General features: G+C 36.4%; 1 protein-coding gene across 3 annotated transcripts in view; it reads left to right on the top strand.

Annotated features, from left to right (window-relative positions):
• The window catches only part of LOC106643049 (DAZ-associated protein 2), a 210361-nt gene that overhangs the window by 112508 nt on the left and 75329 nt on the right, over nt 1–22524 (top strand). The window lies entirely within an intron of this gene.

The raw sequence follows: 22524 nt of genomic DNA, 5'->3' as shown, positions 1-22524 counted from the left end.
GACGAGAAATAAAACAGAAAGCCAATTTGAAAAGCGAGTGGCCATGCAAGTTATTTTACTATTTTCGACTAATTCAAGAGAAAAGAAAGTATTAATTATCCAAGTTATCAATAAATTGTTACAGTGAGTTCATTATACTTTCTGATTCTTTGTTTTATTTATTCATCCATTCAACCAAAGTTTTTCGTCGTTGTTCCATCTCGCTCACTAATAAATCGATTAGTAGGAACGTCAACAGAAACCAAAACCGAGATCTAAGGGTTCAAATCCGTAAAGTCAACAGTAAAGAGCAAAGAATGGCGTTGATAACCTTTGACGAAACTCTTACCAAGGAAGTCGAATGTACAAGACCGGTCAAGATTGGATTCGTCTCCTGTCCTGTTAGAAGAAGGCTAGCGGAAACGAGGTGTTTTGAATGTCTGAAATATGACTGTAAAGAAGAAGATCTATCAAAGCTGTGTTTCAAATGTGGAAGCTGCAACCACCGCAAAAAAGACTGCAGCAGTACAGCACGGTGTTTTCTTTGCAAGACAAGGGACACAAAACACGAAGCCGGCAGTTGAAGCTGCCCAATTTTCAGACAAGCGCTAGAAGAAACCAAGCCCAAATGGCATAAAAAAATGAGATTTAATTATTTAGAAGAGTGTAAGCTAATATGGACCCATGCTGCACTAAGTACACGTCACTTGCTAGCTAAGGGAAGTATTAAGCATATTGTAGCGGTTGCAGAAAACGCAGCCTCCTAAGGAGAGCTAGACATGAGTATTGATTCTCGAGGACCCCAAGTTCTTTTCAGGAATTGAGAGAATCAGCACCTCTAGCAATGGTGGCGGGTTAGCTCGCTAATGCTGTGAGATATAATTTTCTCCCTTTTGGCTCCACCCTGAAGTAATGCTAACGCGGTTCCAGGGTGTGACTAAAGCCACGTGGCATGGGGTGGATTTTAGTGGGTATTAATGGTCTAATAAAAAAACCACTGAGTTACACACTACTGTTGTCCCTGCGGTGTGCCTCAATTCATTTCCGGTCCCTTAAAAAAAAAAATAAAAAAATAAAAAAATAAAAAAATTTTTTAAAACTCTACTACTACCACTACGATATTTGTTCTGAATACGTATTACTACTACAACATTTATTCTAAATACGTATTATAGTTATTACAATTATTGCTGTCAGCATTTGCGTAACTTAGTATGATTAATAAGTCATCCAAGACAGTAAAAACAAGTACAAAACATATGAAATATCAATATGTTAGATAACGGGGCAACACTTTCACCGCTTGTTGATTTTAAAAATAATTTAAAAAGTGCAACTTTGTAACATAATACGTTTGGACTTATGACCACTTTTGTAACTTTATTCACTTTGTACTTTTAAAACCTATTAACTGCAAGATTATAGGCCTAATAGAATTTTTTTAAATAAAACAATCATAGTAAAGAAAACGTGCTTGTTAGAAATGATTAATGGATGATATCTATCTATACTAAAAATAACTGCATTTATCAAGTTCTTTGTAATTTATAATTTTTTTTTTTTTTTATGGAACTCTAGACTCGAAGCAGCTCAGAACAAACTTTTAAAATAAGTTATTTATTTTACATTTTAGTATGCTTACAGCCTGTTGAGTTTCACGACCACAAAAATACTTTTGTTCTTTGGCAACCCAGTGCAATATGTACTTTCGGTACCCAGAAATACATAGGCCAAACAGTGTATTCAAAAATAAGATAATTGTAATATATTTGATAGGTATTTCGAAAATGTTTAATTAAACTGTTTAGTCCATAATTAACACAACCAATTAAATCTCATTATTTAATTATTAAAAGTTTTTTAAGACAATTAGACTTTTAATAATCTCATATTTACGAAGCAAGAAAAGTAATAATTTAAAATAAGAACTTATCTTGCGATGTTATATGTTAACAGCCGATTAAATTTTAAGACTATTGAAAAACTTTGGTTTTCATTCATAAAACTGAAAGTAGAAAAGCAAATGAAAAAATTATAAAGGAAATTAAAACAACAAACCAGGGGGTATTAATGGGTCATGGGACCCACGGTAAGAACGAAGTTCTTTAAACATGGGATAAGTAAAAAAAAAAAATAGCTTACTACTCACGATGATTGAACTTCGTGAGTACTGTATTTATGCACGACGTTCTTACGAAGTTCAACCATCGTGAATAGTAAGCTATTTTTTTTTTTTTTTATTTATTTCTCAAGTTTTTGTTTTAGTAAGCAACATGAATGCAGTACTAACGTTTATAGAGCTTCGTTCTTCCTGTGGGTCTGGCAACCCCCTTGTTACCTGAGAAATTGTGTCTATACTCATCCCATGTTTAAAGAACTTCGTTCTTACCGTGGGTCCCATGACCCATTAATACCGTCTGGTTTGTTGTTGTTTTTTTTTTATTTTTTTATTATTATTTTTTTTTTTTTAATTTCTTGTTTTATTTATTTTTTTTTTCATTTCTTGTTTTATTTTTTTCATATTTCATTTTATTACATTTTTTTCATTTTTTTGTATTTTCATCATTTAATTTCTTTTTTTATTTTCATATTTAATCTTTTTTGTTTCATTCCCTTTTTCATTTTTTTTTTTGATTCCATTGTATTTATTCATGTCTTTTGTTATTTTATTTCATTTTATTTTCGTATTTCATTTCATTAATTTTTTTTGAAATTTTTTTTTTTCACTAACTTTTTTGCGATTTCATAGCCCATTAATAAAATTTTTGTTTTATTTTTACATAATTACTCAATGACATTGTGCCATTATTTGTTTATCAAATTTAAAATAAGTGCCCTTAAAAACCATTAAAATGATGTACAACTCGAAATATATTTATATAATGGTCTTACATAATTCATTTATGATTGATTTAATGAATTACTTTATTTATGTAATTATATGATATTGTAACATAATTTGTTTGTCGAATTCGAAATGAGCGCCTTTAAAAACCATTGATACGTTCTTCAGCTCTATTCTATATGCTTATTTTTTTTTTTTATTTTTTTTTTAGATGTATCATTTAGAAAACAAATACATAATTTATCATGAATTGAATGTATTATCAGTTAATGCATATAAAAATGGAATATTATGGTTACGAACCACACGATAAGTACAAGAAACTGAGTTTCTACAGCCGGCAGCGCTCGTAGCAGTGTGGGTAAGGTACTGGACTCGTATGCAGGAAGTCGAGGGTTCAAATCTCTTTATCGGAAAATGTTTTTTTTTTTTTAGAATTGTAAAAGAAAAATTCAAAATTCAAATGAAAATGAGTTTAAAAATTAATTGCTTGGGAGCGTGAGGAGGAATACATATATAGTGGGGAGAGGGGAAGTGTATAGAGAACAGTAGGTGAGGGGGACGGGGTAAGGGGGAAACTTGGGAGAAAGAGACTCCAGGTAAACCACTTTCGTTTCAAAAAACAAAAAATCTGTCAGTTTTAAAATTCCAGCCCCCCGAGTAACGCGACATAAAGACTTCGTTCTAAAAAATTAATTTTTAACTTTATTGTGGGCTACATTGTAAACGAGGTCATTTAATTATTTTAACTTATTGACTAATACCAGTGATTACAAAAAAAAAATCAAAAGGCTAATATATTTGAGGTTAACTGTATTATTTCTATATTTAATTTAAAATGTATTCTAATTCTAAAAATTGTTTCTATCAGAACTTGGGTTAACTAGTGTAATAAGCATGATGAGGACTAGTGCGATTAAGTAGAGACTTTACTTGCCCGATCCAGTGCGTTTGGCCGCATGAGCACCTTTTGCAATCCAAAGCAGTCTATTTTCGCAACTTACTATAGGTAACAATTTATTCGCCAAACAGTATTTTCAAAAAATCTAATGTTGTGAATTGGGACCTATAAAAGGATTAATCACATATTTTAGTTTGTAATAAGAACTTTTGCATGAATCCAGTTCTTTGTTTTATGTTTTTTTTTTTTAAAAAAAATTGAATTATAACAAATCTAAAATAAACGATGCAAGTACAAATAGTGTTTAAAAATGAGAAATACATTTAACAGCTTAGCACGTGTATAGACCGGTAAGATTGCAAAACTTAAATTTTCTACTGGCTTACAGATAAAAATACCAGGTGTGGGTCTCGGAGCCCCTGGCAGAAGTAAAACTTCCAACTCAAATGTTACTAAATTCGGTGTAATAGAAACTAAAAAAATTAGAATACAACTAATTTCAATAGATCTTTAAGAATCCGATGTTAAAGTAGTAAAAATTTTAATTTTATTACGTATTCGAGCTTGCACGTGCATAGAATAGATATTCTTCAATATACTACTTATGTTACACATGATTCACGCATTCTAAGTACTTCTATGTTTGCTATGACACATGCAATACATGTACGAGTTGTTGGTTCTGTAATGCAAAATGAAAAAAAAAATGTTCACTATACTAAGCTGAAAGAAGGTACTTTTGTCTTGTTACGTGGGACAAAAATTACTTTTGTCTAAAATTACTATTCGTGCATTAGATATGACATCATATGTGTACAATAAATTTTTGTTGAAATCTTGTTATCCAACAAATACAATTTTTTTAAATTTCGGCTACCATAAAAGTAAAATAATCTACTCTAACTTATTGAAATTGAGGAAAACAATAGACATTTTTCATCGTAAGGTTGTAATTTTTCATTAAATTTGTTTTCTATGATTATGTATAAATTAATATTAAAATACATCCATGCTTAACTGATTTCTACTAATCTCAAAAAATAAATAATAAGAATATAAGTTTTAGTCACGTGACAATTTTTCTTACAATACATGATAGAGAACAGATAATCAATTTATAGGTACACGGAAAAAAATTGTGAAAGCTAAGACCTCAACTATCTTGAACGACCGTACTTCCAAAAAGATTGAACGCTGGGACTTCCAAATATGACAAGAATGTAGTCAAATTAAGGGGGCTCTTACGACTACTGCTGAGGTCAAAGACAAACAAAAAATAAAGTTTTGTTTTTCAATAAACAAATGTGTCTGAAAATCATTATGATATTTTTAATAACATATGAAGTGGGAAAAATGATATTTATGTGTGTAGTTTAACTTTGTACGAAAAATTAATTATTGTTTTGACCAGTCTAGTGCATACGAGGGTACACCACCTGTGTTGGTGTAGTATAGCAATGTAATATATAGGTTTATGGTATATATATATATCGTGTTTGCATGCCTTTCTGCTATTACTCTACCTCTATAGTGTGTAGTATCTGTATGTCATTAATATCATTTAATTGATAAACAATCGATGACGGTCCTTCTAATCCACCTAAAAAAAAAGAATACCACGCACATAGAGTCTCAAGAGGATGGAGGAAAGGCAAGTTCATGAAAAAAAAGTATGTAACAAAATATGAGAAAAAAAAGGCACTCAAGAGGTTATACCAGGTAGTCATTGCAAATATATATTTTCAAGGATTGTTAAAATAATATATAAAAATATTTAGAAGCGTTAAAATATACAAAAAGTTTATATTTATTTAATTCCATACTCCTTATTCGATAAAAATAATGCTAGGTACATACAAACTTCAAGCTATACGAATCTCAACTTTTTTAAAACTCGCGCGATCAGGTAAACAAGTACGTCTGCTACCCACGTGACCTCCTGACCTCCCGGATACTATTTATTTATTTCCATTACAAATATCTCGCTAAAATGGTCCTTTATCCACAATTTTTAATACAGCATATTACAGAGGAAGACTTCATCTACAAAACGTATATATTCAGTCTGCTGGGACCTTTAATTAAGGTTTATTATAAACGAAAACAAATTGTTTTTCACGCTGCCCCATAGGAACACGTGCTTATAGTTACAACTTTAAGCTCAGATTTCTCAAAATTTTGACCCATTCGAAATATAATTTAGACCACCATTAAATTCAGTAGACTTTTATTTACAAGAAATAATATATCTCTGTTTGGAGACTTTCGTGAAGGAGCCCCCTTAAGAAGCCCAGCAGTTTAAAAGAATTTGAACTACTGCACGTTAGACTTGGATGTCAGAGGCAACGAGATTGGAGACCTTTGATTTCAGAGATTGTTGAACACTCAGAGCTCCAAGCTCAAGGTCTCACACCTTAAAGTTGGGCGGCTGAGACTTCCAATTTTGAGGTTGCACAGTTCAATTCTATCTGAGCTGTATACGTATAAACAATGACTGCAGGCTAACTAATTCAAAGAGAGAGACTATAGTGGGCAAGCCACCCAACTTTGAGGTGTGAGACCTCGAGCTCGGAGCTCTGCGTGTTCAACAATCTCTGAAATCAAAGGTCTCCAATCTCGTTGCCTCTGACATCCAAGTCTAACGTGCAGTAGTTCAAATTCTTTTGAACTGCTGGGCTTCTTGATTTGACTACATGTTCGTCGTATTTGAAAGTCCCAGCGTTCAATCTTTTTGGAAGTACGGTTGTTCAAGATATTTGAGGTCCTAGCTTTCAAAATTTTTTTCCCTGTAGGATATCAAGGATATAGCTTTGCCTTTGAGATATGACTTTTATTATTTTCAAATTTATTGCGATTGTTCGTATTAATCAGTGTAACATACATTTTTATACCTTAATACATACTTTCTATACGTGGAATTATTTTTAGCCTATCTGGATTCGTTTTTGACATACGACTGTTTTTCTAATTTTAAGAGGTTATGTTGTAACAAAAATTCTACGAAGATTTTGTCAACATCTGTATTCATGTTCCACACATGACATTCTAAATAAAAATTTTGTTTGACTTGCTCTTTTCAAGATATAGTAAAAAACAAGAAACTTGAGATTATGTTTGTGCATTATGCAACCCCTCTCTATTTGTGCGCATCGGACATGTAGTAACTCTGTAGTAAACCCGTAAAAATGGTTATTTTGAGTCTATTCAGCTTCTTTTTCGAGATATGACTGTTTTTCGAATTTTCAGAGGTTATATTGTGACAAAAATTTTTCGAAGGTATTTAAAATGTCCATATTCATTTTTCAAACACGGCATACAAAAGAAAATTTTTTTTACTTGTTCTTTTCAAGATACTGTCAAAAAAAGAAATAACTGAGATTATGATTGTGCATAATCCAACCCCTTTATATTTGTGTACCTTGATCATGTAGTTCCCTCTAGGGAAGCCCGTAAAAATTGTTATTTTTAGCTAATTTTGCTTCCCTTTAGAGATACAGCATTTTTTCTTATTTTCAAAGGTTAGGTTATCATATTATACATATTTAATCCGTAATACACGTTTTTTACATAAATATATACATATTAAAGGATAACTAGGAAAAGAAAGCGATTATTACTATGTTTTTTTGAAGACTTCCAAGAGATCAAGCGACGTTTTGTCAGACATTATTTACCTGATAGTACCTTAGCTGTAATGAAGGCTTAGTTAAACCCATGTTACAGCCACGTTACGATTTCTACCATGCAGCAGTAGGTATGCTTACTCTATATATAGAATACTATAGAGAGAAGCTATATCATTTATATATATAGAAGTGGTCGCAGTGGCGCAACGGTAGAGTTGCAATTCTGTCGATCTCCGAGGTTTTAATTTTTTTAATTAATTTAATTTAATTAAGCTGCATTTGGCGTGGTTAGTACTTAGATGAGCGATCGTCTGGTCACCATTCAGGTCTCACCCTTTCGCCTGTGCTCTTGATTCTCGAAGGTCGATTAACTGTTTCTCTGACGTTTCGTCTACGTGATCATAGGTGTGACTGAGTTGGTCCAGATGTTTATATACGTACATAAACATCTGGTCATAACTTAGGTGCACTGATGGCTAATTAACACTATGATTGTGTAAAACAAATTCCATTTCTGAGCCTACAGGCGATAAAAAAAAAAAAAAATTTATAATAATAGAGTAACTCTGGCGCACTATTGTGCGCATGCGAGAGGGAGGGAGAGAGTAAGAGAGATAGACAAACAGATCTCCTACCTGCGGCGCAGTCAGCGCTGGCTGGCATACGTACAGATAATATTTATATAGATACTTATGGGCACGGCAGCGTTCGCTCGTTCGCTCACTCGTTTCACGGGTTAACTCTCCATATAAGGCGCGCCTAAAGAAGTTTCACTTCAAAAACCAAAGTGTTTTAGCAGTCGTCAAACTTCATGGACTGTCGGCATATCTTGCAATAAAATAAATTTCTGATTTTGAAAGGTTACATTAATTTTTCTGTTAATGTTAAAAATTTTAAGTCCTAATATCTTTTACAAATAAATTTTAATCAAAAACCTGATTAAATCTTTTGTGTTGATTATAGCCTGAAAAATTTAATTAAAAGATCCTAAGGAGTATTTTGATTAAGTACAATGAGTTATTTTTTTATTACATTTTGAGGTTTTTTTTTTTTACTTAGTTGCAAAAGCACAGACTTTATTTTTTTTCTTAAGTGTCCATGAAACCAAATTCAGTAGGTCGAAAAAGTGAAGAAATTATTTAATTCAAACATAAAAAGCTACAAACATATTTTTATAAAAGACTAGCGGCCTTGTCTTGGCTCAACCCAAGATTCACTAAGTACACGGCTTTTCCATAGTCTATTAGTGAACGAATCTTTGTCACAACTTACTTTAAAATATTTATCATCAACAATTGTACCAAAAATGATTGTAAAAAGGACCAACGAGATTAACGATAAATTTAGTTAACATGAAAATTTACGATGGTTTTGAAAAAAACTTGATCCATACTTTATAAAATGATTATCAGTAACACTATTTAAAGAACAATTTTTGTGTTACGGAATTACGAAAGAATGCAAAAATGTCTATGAGGCCGAAAGTACTGAGTCGTGAAAGTACCGTATAGTTTTTTATTGAACATTAAACTTGTCGTAATGTAAACATATCTTTATGTAAAATAAGTTACTTGTGCTGTTATTTCTACTTGCTTTAAATATATTAAATTCTTAAAGGTCCAGTATTAATTGGAAAAAAACCAACCGTAAGGGGTCTATGGACCCTCGGTCGGAACGAAGTTTCATTCGTTTTTTCGTATACGTTAGGTATATACTGTCATAATGTATAAGATAAAATATTAAATTAATAAAGTAAAAAAATTTATGATAAAATATGTTTATGATGCATAAAATAAATAACGATAACTTACTGCAATCATTTTTTTTGTTAAAAAAACAACACATTATTTAAATTGAATCGACCAAATAAATTTGAGTGCATATTACATTTGTGTACAGTAAGAAATTTTTTTTGGTGTTGGCACATGTCCTACGAGATCAGAAAAAAATTTAAACATAAATTGTGACTGTGTCAACACAACAACACAATTATTCTTGTAAGCCGATGGTTAAGTTTGTAATAACACTTATAAGTTACTTTAAAAAATTAATTAACCTAAAACCAATAACTGTTGTAATTTTACAAATATCTTTTTATTATGCAACGTTATATCTATTTTTTCACTGTTACTTTCAAATTGACATGGTAATTTTTTTTCTACACCAATCGAAAGTTTTTTGATTAAAAAAAAATTTTTTTCACACTTTGTTACCATTAGCGTATTATAAATAATGAATAATGATTTTAAAAAGTGTCTAATCTGTAGGAAACTTATTAACAACAAGATTGTCAGTCGTAAAATTTCTCTACGAGCAATGGAAGCGAAAATAAAAGCAAAAAAACTGAATAAACAATTGGCAATCGTTCATACATTTTTAAACAAATAAATAAAGTCAACTTCTGATTTGGACAAACCTCTTTTTCCCGTATTTTTAGAAAAGTTCTGTAGGGTAATAACCAATTTTTTCACTACTAAAAAATGTAAGAAGGAGGTCAAACAAAAGAGAGCGGTTGAGCACTTCGGTGCGCGCGCAGGAAGAGAGAGCTGCGTGCGGCAATGTGTATAGCTTCATACATGGTTGTATTACTATAGTTGGGTCAGAAAAAAGTTTTGTTACCTTTTTTTTGGTCTAGCTTCCATTCACCCAAAACTCATAACGCAAGAAAAGGAACTTCGTTCCAAAAACATTAAGTAAATCACCTGCATGCAGTTGTTTTGAGTATAGATGAAACAATTCCATTCAACATTAGTAACGTGATTATTAACTTTAATTAAATACTTTTATTTTTTAAAATACGATAAGGCAAATAATTATTTACCTAACAGGTTGCAAAAGAAGCAATAGAGCCAAATGGACTAGGTTGCCAAAGTATCATAGTTTTTAAAGAAACGTCAAACTCAACAAGCTTAAAACATGAGATGCCTTTAATTAAAATATTAATAGATAAAGTTATATCTACATGCTTTACTTATCTGCTTCATTATTTATTAAAAATACTGCTAGGCCTATAACTACTATAACTATTTATCTATTAGTTCGCAAAAGAAGCCATGTAGCCAAACAAGTCGCGAATAACCATAGTTTTTGAACAGACACCAGACTCAACAGGTTAAAACGTATAACGTCTTTTTTGAATTAAAATAAAAACTTGTACTCTTAAAGTTTTTGATCAGATATGGACTCGAGATAAAATTAAAATGTCGCACAACATCCTGCACTGTTCGGCCCTTCTGCTCCACTGTCATACAACAATGGTATGTGAATTCTTATCATCTGCAGACCCAAACATTTCATCTTGCGGCACCGGCGTCTGTGACTGAAACTGTTGGCACAGCCACATTGATGAGTTTCACTAACGATTTTGGATAAAACGTGATCAAATTTTCTTTTTTTTTTTTTTTTCTTAACCTTGCTGTTTATATAGGACGGACGCAGTGTTGGACGTATGCATCAAAACAGCTTTATTATAGATAATTTAAAATACTTTCGTTATTCATTTTCTATTTCACCCCTCACAGATTATTGATCCCCAATTTCTACGTATTACATCTTTAGTTCGAATACTTACAATTTAAGTTTTGTCTACTACCTTAAAAGATATCTCCAGATGTTTAAAAAGAAAAGAACACTAAAAAGAGAAACTCAATGAAAAAAACATTAATTTTCAAAGTTCTTGTAGTTAGAGATAAAATAATCAATTGGTAATTTATATGCCCGTTTTAAGTGCAACTTGGTAAAATAATTTTCAAACACACTGTTTGAGGGACAGTTTTTGATTTACTGAAATTCAGGAGTAACGATTGTATAAGGTTGCAAAAATGAGTAAGTAGCTGAATGCACTGGGTCGCTAAAGTACTGAAGTTATTTAATAGACATCAAACTCATAGAGCTGTTAATATATTTCTATTCTAAATAAGGTACTCATTTGAAAATACTATTTCAACTCTCTTTGTACACAACTAAGAAGCCATAGAGCAAAACAGACTGGGTCGTGAAAGTATCGCAGTTTTTGTACAGACACCAAACCCAACGGGCTAAAAACATAAAACGCCGTTAATTAAAATACTCATTATCAAAGTTATTGCCTCTTGCGTTATTTATCTTGGATAATTTGAAATTTAAAAACATTGAAACAAAAATTAAATAAATCAATGATATTAATTTACGATGTTGTTGTACTTGCAAATTAAACATCCATTGATTATTTTTTTTTGTACCTTTCAACTACACTTTAATAAGACAACTTTTAGAAACATTGTTTGAAGAATTATTTTTTTTTAGTTACAGACTTGAAAAAGTACAATGTGCATAGAGTTGCAAAAGTTTCTTTAGGATCAAACGCACTGAGTCGCAAAAATAGCATAGTTTCTGAATGGACGTCAAATTCAACGGGCTATTAAAATATAAAACTGTTAATTAAAATACTTGTATTTAATATTATTTTTGTTTGCTTCATCAGTCTTAGATAATGTAACTGTTAAAAAAAAGAAAAAAAAAATTAAACAAAAATAATTACTCAGGATGGTCTTGTATTTTCAGATCAAATATTTAATGGATTATTTTTAATGTACCTAGTAACTGTATTTTAAACAAGTACTTTTCAAAAAACAAGTACTTTCTTAAAAATAATTTGAAAAAATTACAGAATTTGAAAAGTACTGACTGCATTGGGTTGCAAAAGTGTTTACGGGACGAAATGAACTAGATCGTGAACGTACCGTAGTTTTCAAATAGATGTCAAACTCAATGATCAGAATACACAGAATGCCGTTTATTGATATACTAATAATTGAATATATATCTATGTATAATCACAACGTGCCTTTGGTGGCACGACCACGTATTTTCTTACTGTTCAAACTTCAAGGAACATAAATATTCGCTTTGTACCCTAAGCGGAATGAAAAGAAATAGCAAAAAAAAAACAATTGATGGAAAAAAGCCAAACGGCGCAAAAAAATCTGATGTATGAATTCTTTACAGGAATGCACTGCAGTGCAGAAAGAGCAGAAAAACACAAAGAGCACTGGGTAATAATGTATAACAAGGTCAAAATTCTAAGGGAAGAAGTCAGACGCCCATGCGATCGTTCAAAGGCAAAGGACGGCGAGGCCACTGGTGCTCAGAGCATGATTTTCAAGATGGCGTTAATGTCAGATTTTCGAGACGTGGTGCATCGATAGTAGTGATATCAAGAACAAATTATTCAAATCGGGTGGACAAAAAAAGAATTTCTAATACTCGTGAAAGAGCGCAGTTCAACGATGTTAATGTACTACCAGAGCGAGGAAGACTAAATCTTTCTGAGACATTCGCGCGCGCTTCAGTACGGCCAAGCAGTGCTCGCAGCCATCGCGCTCACCACCAATCAGCAAGCACGGTGATCACTGGTTCCACCACGTGTGAGGCCAACATACATATATATTAAAGATAGAAGAAGCGAGGAGAAGCCTCACTTATTTGTCATTTTGACACAACTAAAGGGACGTATGGAGCGTGGAGAACACGAAGAGAAATATAAAAATGGCTACAAGCACAACACACCTCCTTCCCACGGAGCAACCTACTTGTTCCATTCATCTTACATGATTTAAAAGTAATCAACATTAGTATATAAAAATTAAACAAAACAATGATATTAACTTAAAAAGTTACTGTATTTGCACATCAAATATTTAATCAGTTATTTTTCATGTAGCTTTTAACCTCGCGATTAACTGCACTTAAAAAAAAATTTTTAAAACACCGTCTAAAGTAAATGATTTTTATTTTACTGAATTGTAAAAGTATTGACAAAATAGGTTCAGAAGATGTCTATGTGTCTGAATGCCCTGAATCGTGAAAGTACCAGAGATATTCTATGGCCGTACGAGAATAGTATATTACGCACCCAGTGAGCGAGGTAAGGAATGTTTTAGATTTCACGTTTATTCACGTAAAATCTAATGCATTTCTTAACCTCTAAATGAGGTGCGTATACGTTTTTTTCCACATCTTGCGCTGAGACGAAAGTTCCTTTTTTCGGCACAGTAAGGTGAAAAGGATTATTTTACTGTTTGTTGGAAATGAGAGCGACCGACAGTAGGTCCGGCTTTTGTGTACACTGTGTACACTTGTAGTCTCTGTCGGCTCAGCGCTCTGTGCGTGTGCGCTTGGTCGACTTGGCGCGCTGCAGGTGTGTGTGTGTGCGTATTCACGCGGCAAGCTTTGTATACTGTAAACGCTAGATTATACTCAGCTCTCGTCGAAGAAAGACTCTCTTAAGTTACGTTGCCAAACTCTAGCATTCAAAGGTGCATACATCACCTTAAATGCTAGTGTAAATCTTCTGATTAACTCTCGCTATACAGTGGACAAAACTCAGTTGTGCAGTGCAGTGCACTTAGTGCTTTGCTTAAGTTGCTCATTGCATAATTTGCAGACCAGTTCAAATAGTTAATCTCATCGAACTACCAGTGATTATCAATAGCAAGACTCAGTGAAACTCTTGTGTATTTTCACAGACAGTAATAGTGCATTTTTTACAGACAGTGGTTCATAGTTATTCAATATTTCAATCAGTTATACTCTATCAGTGCTTTCAGTTTCACATTTATTTCGAGTAACTTTCAAAATCTCTTGCGAGCTCAAGGCCAGTGCGTGTTTACATATCGTGTTATTCAACTTGACTCTTTTCTTTCTACATTCTTCACCTTTATATATTTCAATAGTTCGTTGCTTTAAGAATATAGACAGTATTTATTTTCTCCGGTATAAATTTGACCTTTACAATTTTTGTGTATATTAACTGCGTTTTCTTGGCCTGTGAGTGACATTAAAAGTTGTTATTTTTATGCTGTTTTATAATTTTTATTGTTTTAGTTAATTTTATTGTGTTTTATTGTGTTTTCCCAATCACCCTATCCGAGCCTAGTGTGTGCTAACGCATACACCTCGTACATTTTTGGTCCTTCGAGCCGGATCGGGGTGATTGGGGAGTGATCCGGTGGCAGTGCGCAATGGAGAGGGCCGATGCAGCAGCCGCGGCTGCGATTGACGATGCCGCTGTGACTACCATCATCGATGGCCAGCGGGTTTCTGTGACTGACGGCTTGCCGGGGCGCGGCACGCGCTCGACGGGAAATGTGATTTCGGCCGGGTTCCTCGCGAAAATCGAGTCACAGAGAGCGCGCATAATTGGCCTGAGCCAGTGTGGCAAAGCTGCTGAGGAGGCGACTGCGGAGTGCAGTCACGCTGAGGCCATGCAGCTCAGAGAGGACTGCGTCGCGCTCCATGAGGAGTTCAAACGTGAGCATGCTCTCATTTAAAATGCGTGCCCGGCGGTGTTGCTCAGAAATGAGTATTTCAGACTGACTGCATCGGGAGCCGCGCAGCAGGCATAGTCGAGGTCAATGAGATTCATAACCCGGCTGCTCGCTGCCCATCCGGATCCACAGGCAAACTCATCAGCGGCATCAACTACTGTCAGTCACACTCAACGAGGCGAGCTCCCGGAGATTAAGCTTCCGCAATTCTCTGGCAACTACACAGAATGGGTGAGTTTCCGAGATCTTTTCTCAAGTATTATGGAAGACGAGAGGCTCACCGATTTGGAGCGCCTTCACTACCTGCGAGCGTCGCTCTCGGGCCAGCCAGCAAAGCTCATCGAGGGACTCCCTCTCACTGCTGAATCCTTCAAGATCGCTTGGGATGCTCTGCTCGAGAGATATGAAAATAAGCGGTTTGTGCTCGCACAGCTGCTGCAGGCCAAGAGACGCATTCCACCGATGCGTGTTGGCAGCGTTGGGTCGCTGATGGATTTAGCAACGGAGAGTCGAAAGCTCCGCAGGCTTATTTCTGGCCTTGGCTCTGCTCAAGAGGTGCTGGATGCCTTGTTCGTGGATAAGCTGCTCCGAGCGTTGGATCGACCCACCAAAGAGGCGTGGGAAACATCGACACCTGCAAGAGCCGACTTCCCGGCGTGCGAAGCCTTGGAGGAGTTTTTGATCGAGCGGGCCCAAGCCTTGGAGATGGTTGATGCTCAGTCAACCAAGAGACAAGATAACTCATCCACATCTAGTAAGACTCAATCCAAAGCGAGCAAAGCTCAGCACGCTCATACAGGTCAAACTCATCCGCTCGGCAACACTCAACCGGGCAGCAACGCTCAGCAGAATCGGGTTGGGAGTTCGTCTCGGTCGCAGGATGATAGACCGGCTCCTCCAGTGTTCCCGTGCACGTACTGCAACCAGCAACATTTTTTGGCTCGCTTTCCGGCATTCGCAGCCCTCTCCATTGTCCAACGATACCAGTTCATGGATGAAAAGCCTTTGTGCTTCAACTGTTTGAGCCGCCATGCTGCTGCTAAGTGTATGAACACGAAGAGATGCCAAACCTGTGGTAAGGCTCACCATACCATGATTCACGGCGCTCGGTTGTTGCAACCGATCAGCAGGTTGGTGTCTCAGCCGACTCAACATCAAGAATAGGAAGTCAGCGCAGTCATCAGACACACTCATCGTCGAAACTCCACATCTAGTAATACTCATCCCAGAGTCAACATCAAGTCAAACTCAACAAGGATCACATCGTCCAACCAAACATCTAGTCACTCATCTATCTTATTGCCAACAGCAGTAGCCCAGGCACTGACTACTATTCAGCTATAATCACCTCAGATCTACTTAGAGGTTCTTTATCAGAACCTATCACTCAACGTACACTGTTTGGTTGGATTTTATCGGGTTGCGTTAACCAGCCTGTAACAAAGATTACTCGTCACACTTACCATATCGTTTCAAAAATAGAAGATAAACTTCAGGAATTACTCATCAACTTCTGGATTCAAGAAGAGGTCCCTTCAAAGTCAAGCTCGCAGCTTACACCAGAGGAACAGGAGTGTGAGGAACACTTCGTGAGAACTCACTCTCGGGATAACACCGGAAGATACGTGGTGAAACTTCCTCTGAAGCAATCTCCATCTCTGCTGGGCAACTCAGTCAACTGTGCTCGTAAATGCTTCGATCGCACGGTGGCTAGGCTCAAAACAGACGACAAGTATGACAAGCTCTACACAGATTTCATGAATGAATATTTGAGTCTTGGCCATATGCGACCGGTGCCTGCAGAAGAGCTCAACATTAAGCCTCCTTTTTATCTGCCTCATCACAGCGTATTGAAGGAAGATGGAGACAACGCCAAAATCAGGGTAGTTTTCAATAGATCAGCCCTCACTTCCTCTGGACATTTACTCAACAGCATAACTCACACGGGACCTAATCTACTGCCCAACATAACAGATATACTCTTCTAGGTACGCACATTCAAATAAACTTTCTCTGCGGACATCTCCAAGATGTATCGTCAGATCAAGGTTCATCCACACGATTGGGATCTTCAGCGAATCATCTGGCATAGCGAAACTCACGAGGAAGCTCACTTTCAGCTCACCACAGTGACCTACGGGACGAGGCCTGCTCCATTTCTGGCCACACGCTCACTGCTGCAGCTGGTGAAGGATGAAGGGTACCGTTACCCCCAGGCGGCCCGGATTCTCACCAGCGGCAGATATGTGGACGACATTTTTGGTGGAGCGGAGACTCCAGATGAGTTGAACGAGCAGGCCCTCCAACTCAAGGAGCTGTGCATGGCGGGCGGATTGCCCCTGGCTAAGTGGCACTCAAACTCGCCAGGATTCAGTTACTCAAACTCCAGTGAAGAATCAGCACTCTTTCTCGATGACTGCGATGCTAAGGTACTCGGAATAGTTTGGAAACCACTTTCAGACAATCTCACCTTTCAGTGCACACTCAAGCCTCTCAGTCAAACTCCAACGAAGAGAACAATTCTTTCAGAAATATCTCAAATCTTCGATCCTCTTGGAATAGTTGCTCCAGTGATTGTTGCAGCCAAACTCATCATTCAGGAATTGTGGCTACTCAAAATTACATGGGATACACCCATACCAGATGCTCTCGCTCAGAGGTGGCTACAAATACGAGATGATCTAGCCAAACTCTCCGGAGTGACGGTTCCTAGATGGCTTGGAGCCCATCCTTCTTCTGCAGTGAAACTCCATGGCTTTGCTGATGCGTCTCAGGATGCTATGGGTGCTGTAATTTACCTGGTGATAAAGTCAGACTCAGCCACGTCAAGCTCATTCGTCTGCTCCAAGACGAAAGTATCACCACTGAAGAGGATGTCAATACCAAGGTTGGAGTTGACAGCAGCTCTCATCCTGGCTAAACTCACTAAGTATGTCACCGACCAACTCACACTCAATATCAGCAACATTCACTTATGGACAGATTCGTCAGTCACACTCTATTGGATTTCTTCTCATCCAAATAAGTGGAAGGATTTCGTCAGGAATCGAGTTGCAGCAATTCAGGATCTGGTCCCTGCAGCACATTGGAGACATGTCCCTGGAAAGGGGAATCCTGCTGACTGTGCCTCTAGAGGGATTCTCACTTCACAATTGATTGAGCATAGGCTCTGGTGGCATGGACCAGAGTGGATGATACAACCCCAGGATGGTTGGCCTCTGCAGCCGAGTGACGTCGAGGTGGAGGATGAGACAGAGACGCGTCGGGTGTCAGCATTGGTGTCATCAGTCTCAGACTTGGAGTTCCTACTCAGGCTCACTCAATACAGCTCCACATTGCACAAACTCTATCGTATCACAGCCACCCTCTTACTTGCTTGTGCCAAGTTCCAAGCCTTACTCACACACCAGGAATCATCCGTAGCTGTCACTGCAGAACTCATCACTCAAGCTAAGCTCTTACTCATCAGATTAACTCAACAGGAATGTTTCAAGGAGGAAATCAAGATGCTCAAATCAGGTTCTCTCCCAAAGGGCCATGTTTTTCACCGGTTGATGGCATATACTGATGATGCTGGCATACTGCGTGTGGGAGGCAGACTCATGAATGCCAAGCTCAGACCTGATGCAAAACATCCTGCCCTACTTCCTCGTCAAGCTCAATTCACCAGTTTGGTTATCGATCAGGCTCATCGACAAACTCTACATAGAGGAACTCAGCTCACTCTTAGAAAAACTCGTCAAGAGTTTTGGATAATCGGTGGAAGGGCCCCCATCTGATCCAGAATCCTCTACTGTGTCAAATGTGCCAGGTACCAGGCACAAAGAGCACAAAAACTCATGGGACAGTTACCCGAGTCCAGGGTGACTCCCTCCAGACCGTTTGCTCACACAGGTATCGACTACGCAGGTCCGATACATCTCAAATCTTGGCGCGGCAGAGGGTCGAAGACATACAAGAGTTGGATATATAATGTGTTCGTGTGTTTTTCGACCTCTGCTGTGCATCTCGAAGCAGTGACAGATTACTCTACCGAAGGATTCTTGTCAGCGTATTGGCGATTTGTCTCACGTCGAGGACGTCCATTTAAGTTGTATTCTGATTGTGGGACGAACTTCATTGGTGCAGACAGGGCTGTTCAACAGTTATACTCAGAAGCAATCAGTCGAAATTCTCATCTATCAGCCATGCTCGCCAGAGATGGAACGTCATGGCACTTCAACCCTCCAGCTGCTCCTCACATGGGAGGAAAATAGGAGGCAGTAGTGAAGTCGATGAAACACCATCTCCATCGGACTATGGGAGAGACTCTTTACACGCTTGAAGAGATCACGACGTTGCTCACTCAAATCGAAGCAATACTTAACTCTAGACCACTATAACCACTTACCAATGATCCAGAGGATTTAGACACGCTCACTCCAGGACACTTCTTAGTAGGATCGGCGCTAAACTCACCACCAGAACCGTGCTTGTTGGATTTACCTCCAGCAAGGCTCACTCGCTGGCAGCTAATCCAAGCTCAAAAACAAAGGTTTTCGAAGCAGTGGTCTACACAGTGCTTGCTGAGATTAAACTCAATCTCCAAGTGGCATACTCCAGCTCATGACATCAAGACAGGCTCATTGGTGCTTATAACTAGTGAGACTCTACCACCAGGAAAGTGGCCGCTGGCCAGAGTCGTCGACGTCCACCCAGGCAAGGATGGCCTGGTTAGAGAAGTAACTCTCAAGACCTCAGTGAGCGCTCTCAAGAGACCAATTCACAAGTTGGTGCCACTGCCGGTCTACGGCTGTTGTCAGCCGTTGACTGACGGCGGGCGGAATGTTGGAAGTGAGAGCGACCGACAGTAGGTCCGGCTTTTGTGTACACTGTGTACACTTGTAGTCTCTGTCGGCTCAGCGCTCTGTGCGTGTGCGCTTGGTCGACTTGGCGCGCTGCAGGTGTGTGTGTGTGCGTATTCACGCGGCAAGCTTTGTATACTGTAAACGCCAGATTATACTCAGCTCTCGTCGAAGAAAGACTCTCTTAAGTTACGTTGCCAAACTCTAGCATTCAAAGGTGCATACATCACCTTAAATGCTAGTGTAAATCTTCTGATTAACTCTCGCTATACAGTGGACAAAACTCAGTTGTGCAGTGCAGTGCACTTAGTGCTTTGCTTAAGTTGCTCATTGCATAATTTGCAGACCAGCTCAAATAGTTAATCTCATCGAACTACCAGTGATTATCAATAGCAAGACTCAGTGAAACTCTTGTGTATTTTCACAGACAGTAATAGTGCATTTTTTACAGACAGTGGTTCATAGTTATTCAATATTTCAATCAGTTATACTCTATCAGTGCTTTCAGTTTCACATTTATTTCGAGTAACTTTCAAAATCTCTTGCGAGCTCAAGGCCAGTGCGTGTTTACATATCGTGTTATTCAACTTGACTCTTTTCTTTCTACATTCTTCACCTTTATATATTTCAATAGTTCGTTGCTTTAAGAATATAGACAGTATTTATTTTCTCCGGTATAAATTTGACCTTTACAATTTTTGTGTATATTAACTGTGTTTTCTTGGCCTGTGAGTGACATTAAAAGTTGTTATTTTTATGCTGTTTAATTTTATTGTGTTTTATTGTGTTTTCCCAATCACCCTATCCGAGCCTAGTGTGTGCTAACGCATACGCCTCGTACACTGTTCAAACAAAAATCTCAAAAATTTTTTTGAAAATTAAATTTTATACTGTTAATAGTAAATATCTTTTAATACCTTAAATATTCTTAACGAGTTTCCACTGAACTTATTAAAATTTTTCAAGAGCTTTGATGGCTGAGTGGTTAGCGTGCTAGCCTTCTAGCCGAAGAAACTTGAGGTATCATGGGTTCTAACCCCATCGAAAACTGTCGAGATTTTTTTCTCGGACTTTTTTGATGGGATGAGTACGTAGGATTTCAAAACACCACTTATCAAATTTCAAAAACGAATTGTGTACTTTTTCTGGTGATGTCTGGACCTCCATGGGCTTCCTTTTCCAGGGAAAGCCAAAACTTGGCCAACTCATCGGGTAAAGTATATATTATAATATAATAAAGTAAAAATTTTGAGTAAGTATAACAAGCAACTAGTCGGTAAATAGGGAAACTGCGTTAACAGACTGTCAGCAGTAACTAGTTAATTGTTATAATTACTCTAAATTTTTTTTACTTTTTACCAAAATCAGTTCCTGACATCAAAATACGACTTCAGAGTCTAGTTTCATTGCAAACAAAGTGTCTCTTGTACCGAATGAAAAAAAAAATAATAATAAATACTGATCTGTATCAATTTGAATTGAATTGCCTATCAAAGTTTTGGCTGGCAGTCTCCAGACTGCAAGACGCCCATGTATAAGCACCCTAAGACATTGATATGTTTTTGAATTACCTTTAGCAATAAAATAATTTATTAATGTTTTCCATAAATGAGTTTTTTCTGAATCTCCTAAGCCCTCTATAAAATAAACTTTACCTTTTTTTTGCGTACAGTATTAAAAATTATTTTCTGATCGCAATTTAAATTTACACACATGTAATAAAACATTAATTTCATCGCTCAGGTACGGTGTTTTTACACCCTAGAGCACACCTTCTTTCCGCTAATTATTTTTCACCCATGGGTGGGTATGAACATTTTTCTCCTGATAAAAAGTTGCACTTTGCACCCTCGATACGAAAAATGTTGTTCTCACCTCTAGCACAAACATACAACTATCACGCCCTTCAGGTGCGCAAGTTTTACTTTTTGCCATTGGTAAGAAATATACTTTTTACAAAGTAATACTTTAGTAGTGTTATCTTCTTTGTGTTTATTTTACTGTGGTGCAGGTAAATTAGAAGATTTACATGATTAGTCTTTTGATTCTTAAATTTGGTTTATTTTTTAAGAAGCAACATTATCCTTACTAGTATTATAATTGTATGTACAAATTTTTTTAATGATTTCATATTTAGCCAAAAAGTTTTCCAAGTCAATAAAAATGAATGACAGTAATTGTTTCCTTAAAAATTACTTTGTACGATGATGCACAATGTCATTTATTTAATATAAAATTTAAAAATAAGCTTGAATCATCTTTAAAGATTATATTTATCCTACCGGTTGCAGTATTTTTTATTCGATTTTTTGTAATTTCTCAAACTTTAAATTAAGACAGAAGTCCAGTAAGACAGACCAATATATATCCAAATATTCAAAAACATGGTGTGTAGAGCGGCTGCAGGTAGGTTTGAAACCCTTCTTGTAAAAATGTCTAAGCAAAATAAATTTTTTTTTTTCTTTTTTTTTTAATTAAAAGATGGTTGAAATCTAAATAAAATTTTACGTGAAACAAATACTTTATTTTTTTTTACGTGTTATGACTTTTGCTGTTACATTTTATTTTATGTATTTTGTTGCTTCACATTTTGTACCATTACATAACCGATCTATTGTACCTAAATTTTCTAGTAACATTTGTACGTCTCCTTATTTTAAATTCGATTTATGAGGTAGAATATTGTACAAATAACATTTATGAGTTGTGTTGTTGAAACAATCACAATTTTGATATGAAATTAACTGTTATTATTATTTTTATAAATTGCTTTATGGCAACAATGACGAGTGACACATTTTGCTTGAATGAAATTAAGAATTTTATTATCTTAGAAGCATGTGTATTTATAATGTGTTACTGAATAGTACATTACGATACTAGTGTGCGGGAAAGGCGATTAACGTACGCGTGTCAGTCACATAACCTCTCGCACGTGTGGTGTATACAACTTTTTGACACACCGTGCACGGGGAACGAGATTTAGAGCCATCTTATGTAGCTCTACCAAAATCATGACGTA

Source organism: Copidosoma floridanum, unplaced genomic scaffold (assembly GCF_036245765.1).
Source record: "Copidosoma floridanum isolate Cflo_tuat_1 unplaced genomic scaffold, Cflo_Japanese_pri ptg000034l, whole genome shotgun sequence".
NCBI lineage: Eukaryota > Metazoa > Arthropoda > Insecta > Hymenoptera > Encyrtidae > Copidosoma > Copidosoma floridanum.
The sequence above is the reverse complement of the archived record's forward strand: the minus strand, read 5'-3'. Positions and strand labels throughout refer to the sequence as shown.